We start from the raw sequence: 6,000 nt of genomic DNA, 5'->3' as shown, positions 1-6,000 counted from the left end.
TGCTTGGGCAGCAGGGGGCAGGCTCTGACTTGAAGTGCTGAAATTCAACAGCTCTCTCGAACTTGCAAGGCATGGCTGTGCAGCTGTCTCCAGCCATCTCCTTGCCCACTGTGTAATTTGTGGCGTTCTCTGATGTTCCCCGCTCTGCCTCTACAACCGGCACATAATGTACAGCAGTGGTGACTCCTGAGTATGGGCCTGGAGAACTCCGCCTACCGGGGGGTAGGGATTAATAATTTCAAAGGGGCAGAGCTAGGAGTGAAGCAGTGGACAGCAGTTGAGGGGCGTTTCAAACTGTAACAGGGTTGGGACAATTTCAGTATCCTTCCCTCACCGTCTAATTGGTCAGTCCCACGCTGATTGCCATAGCGCCCTTTCGAGACTGCAGAACTCTATCCCTTAGCCACGGTTGGCACAGCTGGATGGTGCCCCTGGCAAGTGCCATCCTGGCCAAGGGGTAGATACGCCCCTGAGGGTCAGGGCCAGCAACAGAAATCTCGGGGCCCAGTGCACTGATATCTCTGGGGCCCCCTCAACCCCCCCTTAACTTGGCAGAGGGATCTTTAAAAAAAATGGAGCCTTTGACTCGGACCGTCAGTGAGGCCGGCAGGTGGTTTTCATACTGGGCTATCCAGCTCTTCGGTGGCGGTGGCAGGGACATTCAGAAAAGGGCCAGCACAGCAACATGCATAATAATGGCAATACAGTATGGACCACAGGGACTGGACAAAGTGATGGGGTAAAAGGAGGGGGGAGGGTTTAGTTGGCCTGTTAATTGTTTTCCTGCTTAAATTGAGCAGTTGGTGGATACACTTTAAAAAGCAATATTGGCACTGTGGCCCCATTATTTCTGTTCTTAATACTTGGAGCCCTGAACAAGTGTCCCCTTTGTCCCCCCTGTCACCGGGCCTGTTCAGGCGTTACCTATGGAGAAGCTGCGACATGACATCCTAGGACACGATACTGCACCATGCATCACCATTATATTTCAGTGTGCCTTGTCAATATTTAAATCTTGTTCTGTGTGACGTGAGTTGTAAATGGTTGAAAATCTCTGTGCTACAGTATCGTCACCATGTAGTTATAACAACACCGCAAAACCACCAAAAGACGTGTTTTGGTAGAGGGACTGCTGGAGGGGCCCATTGGGGCCCCCAGTTTGCTACCCCACCCCAGTATACCTGTGCTGTAGCCAGTGGAAGGGGCACTATCTTCCCTGTGATCTCTTCGGGAAGATGGTGCCGCACATAGAAAGCAAAGACTCTGGCTGCACTCTCCTGCCCTCGCTCTAAGCAAGGTGATCGGGCCACAAAAGGACCCCTGTCGGACCCCGGCCTGTGGGCCACAAAAGGATGCATTGGGGGCGGCATGCGGCCCATGGGATTGACACCCCTGCCCTAGAGTATCAAAATTTGTTTCACGGCACCCCTAGGCCAAAGTTTTTTTTATTGAGAAATTCAGAAAAAAATATAAAATTAAGTAAATTGTGTTTATAGCATGTCATCCTCAGGTTCAGTTATGTTGTGAGGGAATGGTTTTGCCAATTTAATAAAGTATAAATAATTTTAATTGGTCCTGGACCACCAAACTATGCTACCAGTGCAAGAACCCCAGTTTGGAAACTACTGCCATAAAATAAACCTTTTTTGTTTTTTTTAAACTACATGTAATACACCTTAGATCTCAGTTCCTAAAAGGTTTTAAACCCGTGCATACAGTAAACTACACATATTTAAAAATCCTACACCGGGCACAAGTGCTCACGGGCCAATTTCATGGCAGTCTCGGATAGGAGGGCATTGTGGATTCACCAAGGGAATGCTGATGCTGACTCCAAGAAGAAAGGGAGTCTCTTCCCTATGAAGGTGAAGCCTTGTTTGGCGACGACCTAATTAATTTGGAAAACACAGGGGTCAGCATACCCAGAATGCAATGAATGAACCTCACCCTGGGAGAACAATCTTCATGACCATGGTATCTCCTATGCAAAATAAGTATGATTTGGGATAGGGCTGGGGAGGAACGCTGCTCAGGCACATCTCTGTCAAGTAAAGGAGATTCAACTGAGGCAGCACAAGGGAACTCTCATCTGGGGACAACAACTGCAGGGAGAACACATAATTTCAGATTAACATGGGAGGGCAGAAGGCTGCCTAATACTGAAGCACCCCCAAACAACAAACCAAATGCAACAACTAGTGCAAGCATTCCTGGGGGAAGGCCTGCAGCAGATGGATTTGCATATGGTGATGTCATCCAAGCAGTGGGTCAAAGTTGGCTTCAACCCTCGTCTGCATATGAAAAGAGAAAAGGGGCGTGCAGGGCATAGCGGCCTTTTGCGGTGCTTGGATGACCCCTAGTTCGCATTAAACACCCCCACCCTCCTTCGGTGTGGGGCTCATGTTGGCAATGCCCCAGCCCTTGAAGCATTCAAGCTGATTTCTTGCAGCAGCTTGGCACTGTAACAGCTCCAGAGCTGCTCTGTAAGGCAAGTAAAAGGGTGTGGGCCCTGCAACACTACCTGTAGTTCGCATTGTCCGTTGGAAGGCACAAAGTAAGCAGACAGGAGGAGAAGTCAGGATAGTGCACAAGGGTATAGAAGGGAGGGGCTCAAAAAAAAAGAAGTGGAAACAGACAGCAAACTAGGCTGGAGAGAGACCTGAGACAAAGAGATCTGAATTAAATGAAAGCCGACCAGGGGAAACACAAATTATGCAGTCAAGTGTCCCACATTTGGGGAAATCACAGGAGCAGCACACCCAGAGTGCAATGGGTGAGCCTTGCCCTGGGAGAAGCACCTTCCTGATCATAGTATCTCACCTGACAGGTAAGTAGGAGTTGCGCTAGAGCTGGGGAGGGTCGCTGCTCGGGCACCCCCCTGTCAAGTGAAGGAGATCCAACTGAGGAAGCACAAGGGAACTCTCGAAAGAAGAACAAGGCTAGAGGAGGATCTGAGACAAAGAAATCTGACTGTTACCAGAGCTGACCAAAGGAAAGCACAAACAGTCCCCCACTACCACAAATAATGCAGTCGAGTTTCCCACATTTGGGGAAATCACAGGGGTCAGTATACCCAGAATGCAATGAATGAACCTCACCCTGGGAGAACAATCTTCATGACCATGGTATCTCCTATGCAAAATAAGTATGATTTGGGATAGGGCTGGGGAGGGCCGCTGCTCAGGCACATCTCTGTCAAGTAAAGGAGATTCAACTGAGGCAGCACAAGGGAACTCTCATCTGGGGACAACAACTGCAGGGAGAACACATATTTTCAGATGAACATGGGAGGGCAGAAGGCTGCCTAATACTGAAGCACCCCCAAACAACAAACCAAATGCAACAACTAGTGCAAGCATTCCTGGGGGAAGGCCTGCAGCAGATGGATTTGCATATGGTGATGTCATCCAAGCAGTGGGTCAAAGTTGGCTTCAACCCTCGTCTGCATATGAAAAGAGAAAAGGGGCGTGCAGGGCATAGCGGCCTTTTGCGGCGCTTGGATGACCCCTAGTTCGCATTAAACACCTCCACCCTCCTTCGGTGTGGGGCTCATGTTGGCAATGCCCCAGCCCTTGAAGCATTCAAGCTGATTTCTTGCAGCAGCTTGGCACTGTAACAGCTCCAGAGCTGCTCTGTAAGGCAAGTAAAAGGGTGTGGGCCCTGCAGCACTACCTGTAGTTCGCATTGTCCGTTGGAAGGCACAAAGTAAGCAGACAGGAGGAGAAGTCAGGATAGTGCACAAGGGTATAGAAGGGAGGGGCTCAAAAAAAAAGAAGTGGAAACAGACAGCAAACTAGGCTGGAGAGAGACCTGAGACAAAGAGATCTGAATTAAATGAAAGCCGACCAGGGGAAACACAAATTATGCAGTCAAGTGTCCCACATTTGGGGAAATCACAGGAGCAGCACACCCAGAGTGCAATGGGTGAGCCTTGCCCTGGGAGAAGCACCTTCCTGATCATAGTATCTCACCTGGCAGGTAAGTAGGAGTTGCGCTAGAGCTGGGGAGGGTCGCTGCTCGGGCACCCCCCTGTCAAGTGAAGGAGATCCAACTGAGGAAGCACAAGGGAACTCTCGAAAGAAGAACAAGGCTAGAGGAGGATCTGAGACAAAGAAATCTGACTGTTACCAGAGCTGACCAAAGGAAAGCACAAACAGTCCCCCACTACCACAAATAATGCAGTCGAGTTTCCCACATTTGGGGAAATCACAGGGGTCAGCATACCCAGAATGCAATGAATGAACCTCACCCTGGGAGAACAATCTTCATGACCATGGTATCTCCTATGCAAAATAAGTATGATTTGGGATAGGGCTGGGGAGGGCCGCTGCTCAGGCATATCTCTGTCAAGTAAAGGAGATTCAACTAAGGCAGCACAAGGGAACTCTCATCTGGGGACAACAACTGCAGGGAGAACACATATTTTCAAATGAACATGGGAGGGCAGAAGGCTGCCTAATACTGAAGCACCCCCAAACAACAAACCAAATGCAACAACTAGTACAAGCATTTCTGGGGGAAGGTCTGCAGAAGACGGATTTGCATACAGTGATGTCATCCAAGCAGTGGGCCAAAGTTGGCTGGAACCCTCATCTGCATATGAAAAGAGATTAGGGATATGCAGGGCATGGCGGCCTTTTGCGGCGCTTGGATGACCCTTCGTTCGCATTAAACACCCCCACCCTCCTTCGGTGTGGGGCTCATGTTGGCAATGCCCCAGCCCCTGAAGCATTCAAGCTGATTTCTTGCAGCAGCTTGGCACTGTAACAGCTCCAGAGCTGCTCTGTTATGCAAGTAAAAGGGTGTGGGCCCTGCAGCACTACCTGTCGTTTGCATTGTGCATTGGAAGGCACAAAGTAAGCAGACAGGAGGAGAAGTCAGGATAGTGCACAAGGGTATAGAAGGGAGGGGCTCATAAAAAAAAGAAGTGGAAACAGACAGCAAACTAGGCTGGAGAAAGACCTGAGACAAAGAGATCTGAATTATATGAAAGCCGACCAGTGGAAACACAAATTATGCAGTCAAGTTTCCCACATTTGGGGAAATCACAGGGGCAGCACACCCAGAGTGCAATGGGTGAGCCTTGCCCTGGGAGAAGCACCTTCATGATCATAGTATCTTACCTGGCAGGTAAGTAGGAGTTGGGCTAGAGCTGGGGAGGGTCGCTGCTCAAGCACCCCCCTGTCAAGTGAAGGAGATCCAACTGAGGCAGCACAAGGGAACTCTCGAAAGAGGAACAAGGCTAGAGGAAGATCTGAGACAAAGAAATCTGACTTTTACCAGAGGTGACCAGAGGAAAGCACAAACACAGTCCCCCACTACCACAAATAATGCAGTAGAGTTTCCCACATTTGGGGAAATGACAGGGGTCAGCATACCCAGAATGCAATGAATGAACCTCACCCTGGGAGAACAATCTTCATGACCATGGTATCTCCTATGCAAAATAAGTATGATTTGGGATAGGGCTGGGGAGGGCCGCTGCTCAGGCACATCTCTGTCAAGTAAAGGAGATTCAACTGAGGCAGCACAAGGGAACTCTCATCTGGGGACAACAACTGCAGGGAGAACACATATTTTCAGATGAACATGGGAGGGCAGAAGGCTGCCTAATACTGAAGCACCCCCAAACAACAAACCAAATGCAAGAACTAGTGCAAGCATTCCTGGGGGAAGGCCTGCAGCAGATGGATTTGCATATGGTGATGTCATCCAAGCAGTGGGTCAAAGTTGGCTTCAACCCTCGTCTGCATATGAAAAGAGAAAAGGGGCGTGCAGGGCATAGCAGCCTTTTGCGGCGCTTGGATGACCCCTAGTTCGCATTAAACACCTCCACCCTCCTTCGGTGTGGGGCTCATGTTGGCAATGCCCCAGCCCTTGAAGCATTCAAGCTGATTTCTTGCAGCAGCTTGGCACTGTAACAGCTCCAGAGCTGCTCTGTAAGGCAAGTAAAAGGGTGTGGGCCCGGCAGCACTACCTGTAGTTCGCATTGTCCGTTGG

At 49.7% G+C, this 6,000-nt stretch overlaps 6 non-coding genes across 6 annotated transcripts; all 6 read right to left on the bottom strand.

Moving 5' to 3' along the window:
• Nucleotides 1–2,672: 2,672 nt before the first annotated feature.
• On the bottom strand, nt 2,673–2,835 carry LOC135030780 (U1 spliceosomal RNA). The gene has a single exon (XR_010226719.1). It is a non-coding gene; the product is annotated as a U1 spliceosomal RNA (small nuclear RNA).
• Nucleotides 2,836–2,987: 152 nt separating this feature from the next.
• LOC135030709 (U1 spliceosomal RNA) lies at nt 2,988–3,149 on the bottom strand. Its single transcript, XR_010226653.1, has one exon. It is a non-coding gene; the product is annotated as a U1 spliceosomal RNA (small nuclear RNA).
• Nucleotides 3,150–3,823: 674 nt separating this feature from the next.
• LOC135030790 (U1 spliceosomal RNA) lies at nt 3,824–3,986 on the bottom strand. Its single transcript, XR_010226729.1, has one exon. It is a non-coding gene; the product is annotated as a U1 spliceosomal RNA (small nuclear RNA).
• Nucleotides 3,987–4,138: 152 nt separating this feature from the next.
• LOC135030721 (U1 spliceosomal RNA) lies at nt 4,139–4,300 on the bottom strand. Its single transcript, XR_010226664.1, has one exon. It is a non-coding gene; the product is annotated as a U1 spliceosomal RNA (small nuclear RNA).
• A 675-nt stretch (nt 4,301–4,975) lies between these two features.
• LOC135030803 (U1 spliceosomal RNA) lies at nt 4,976–5,138 on the bottom strand. The gene has a single exon (XR_010226739.1). It is a non-coding gene; the product is annotated as a U1 spliceosomal RNA (small nuclear RNA).
• Nucleotides 5,139–5,290: 152 nt separating this feature from the next.
• Nucleotides 5,291–5,454, bottom strand: LOC135030705 (U1 spliceosomal RNA). The gene has a single exon (XR_010226649.1). It is a non-coding gene; the product is annotated as a U1 spliceosomal RNA (small nuclear RNA).
• Between the last annotated feature and the right edge of the window lie 546 nt (nt 5,455–6,000).

The sequence above is a fragment of the Pseudophryne corroboree genome, unplaced genomic scaffold (genome assembly GCF_028390025.1).
Source record: "Pseudophryne corroboree isolate aPseCor3 unplaced genomic scaffold, aPseCor3.hap2 scaffold_505, whole genome shotgun sequence".
Lineage (NCBI taxonomy): Eukaryota > Metazoa > Chordata > Amphibia > Anura > Myobatrachidae > Pseudophryne > Pseudophryne corroboree.
The sequence above is the reverse complement of the archived record's forward strand: the minus strand, read 5'-3'. Positions and strand labels throughout refer to the sequence as shown.